This window comes from Diadema antillarum, unplaced genomic scaffold (genome assembly GCF_040938485.1).
Source record: "Diadema antillarum isolate AM-2024a unplaced genomic scaffold, OU_Dant_1.0 scf00000029, whole genome shotgun sequence".
NCBI lineage: Eukaryota > Metazoa > Echinodermata > Echinoidea > Diadematoida > Diadematidae > Diadema > Diadema antillarum.
The window spans coordinates 1,233,163-1,235,503 of NW_027270918.1; positions in this window are offsets into that span (position 1 = coordinate 1,233,163).

The following is a 2,341-nucleotide window of genomic DNA, read 5'->3' on the forward strand; positions in this document are numbered from 1 at the left end:
ACTATGTAATGAATAAATGGTTAAGTAATTTAAAACTATTTATTAAAAAAGAGCTTCATTGAACATAAAATTGATGGTAATAATGTCCACAATGAGCCTGAGGTTGCTAATGAACCAAGAGATAGCACAGGTGCTAGTAGGTGTTGGTCCTTTAACACGTATTACATAATGAACAAGTAAATACGTATAAAAAAGTGTTCTTGGTATTGATTCTCCTCACATTCTATTGGCAAAGCGTTCCACAATAAACTCCTATATAAGAAAATGAGAAATGACCGTACATCAATGCACATAGTTTTACGTTTTGGCACATAAAGTAAGCCTTCTTTTTTGCCCCGTGATGAATTATAGAATATTGAATATTTTGACAAAAATTATTCTACTACTAAAGATCATGTGGCATATTCCCCTTTGACAAATGAAATATAGATGTATAGATGGAAGTTTATATAACTGAAATATGTCCATTACTCCCAGTTTTTGGAACAGGGGATCAGAAGGTGTTTTGACTGGTACTGAAGGTGATATCTCGCATGGCCATCTTCTGACTCAGACGAAGGCAGTTCAAATAAGATTTGCATGTACTCCCCCACACTTCAGTTCCATATTTAATGTTGGACTGGATAAAAGATTTGTACAGGAGAATAAATGTATGTTGGGGGACACAGGGTCGTTATTTAAAAAGAATACCTACTATCCTTCTTACACATTATTTTATTTACAGTTGGATGTGATTCTTCCAAGTTTGATGACTATCAATGCATATTCCAACAAACGATGCCTCATTCACGCTACTAATGGCATCGTCTGACAGATTCATTGTTCCTTTTACAGTAACTTCCCGTTTATTACTTTTTATAATCATATAATTTGTCTTTTTCGAATTAATTGTCACTTTATTAGAATTGCACCACTCTTGAATTTTCCCTAAATGTAGATTGATGATTCCCATTTCAACTTCCCTCCGACCAACATTGAATGTATGAAATATATTTGAATCGTCAGCGAATAGTCTAAAATTAAAAAATGAAGTTGAGTTTGACAAGATTTAGATTTACGCACGAATTCATTGTACAGCCAATCAAACAGAATGCAGGCGCATGCAGGCACCAAGATAGCAACTGTTTGATAAGAAGTTGAAAAGTTATTTTCAGCTTGAGTACTGATGAATACATTTCTCGCAAGTTGTATTTATTTCCGTCACGATGCACATGAAAATGAGAGGGTAATTTCAGAGTCAACTAGCACTTCTTAGCTCAGATCTCAGTATGAGAAGTGTAACAGTGTAATAGTGTTTTATATGTCACAGTACACACTGTCTATAATCTTGAAGTGTGTAGCAGGTGGCATGTAATATTGAAAGTTCACAATGAACTCTGAATCACTTTTTGTTTTGAAAGTACATGATATTTAAGAGAGAATTGCCTTCCTGTGCATGCACAATGGGGTGGGTGAGATAAACTGTCACCAGTAACAGACCCCGCTTTACTTACATAAAGACCAGGGTACATTGCCCGATAAAGTGGTCCACCCCAAACACACGCAGTACATCCTACTGGTCCCCTTATCTTGCACTGTAGCTACACACGGATTCTCAAGCCGTCTTGTCAAATCCAAATGGAATGCAAAAAGCAACCTTGAAAAGACAGGGAGCCTCTTTGCCGGAAGCACAGCTCCTTAAATAACCCGTCAAGGGCTTCAGCTGATCCCATTAGGGCTTGAACCAGGGACTTCTGCATTTACTAATGAACCAGCTCTTTGCTTTGTGCAGGTGTAGGAAAAGAAAAAAAAAGGTGAACTCCGGGAAACAAATTGCTTTGTTTGGCATTTATCAAATCAGAATTACGCCTGGTATAAGACGTTCTCGTGAGACCACAGACACGCCCCTATCAACATTTACCTACAGATGTTATCAATTGATGTACATACGAGAAGTGGTAGCCTTTGACCATCAGGCTCTATCACCTAATCGAGATGTCGCTTGCAATTCTGGGTTAAAGTCCATTGGTTTCCCATGATTAAAACCGAAAGATCTAAGTTAGATACTATATAATCAAGTGATAATTTCGTTGACATAATACTGAAACATCAGCAATGAAATCCCAATTGTCCTCCCCATCCAATAGTAAATATAGATAGAAAATACAGACTGGTTACATTCAAACACCTGCCATGATAGTGATTCGTCAAAAAGATGCACGACAAGCAACACACTGATAAAACTGAATGAAAGGGGTGCGCTGCACGAAATCACTGCACTTCGATACACCAGGCTAACAGGTACGCGCGAACACTGCAAGACGGGCGTAATAACAGGGTAACTTTGATCAATTAATTTACC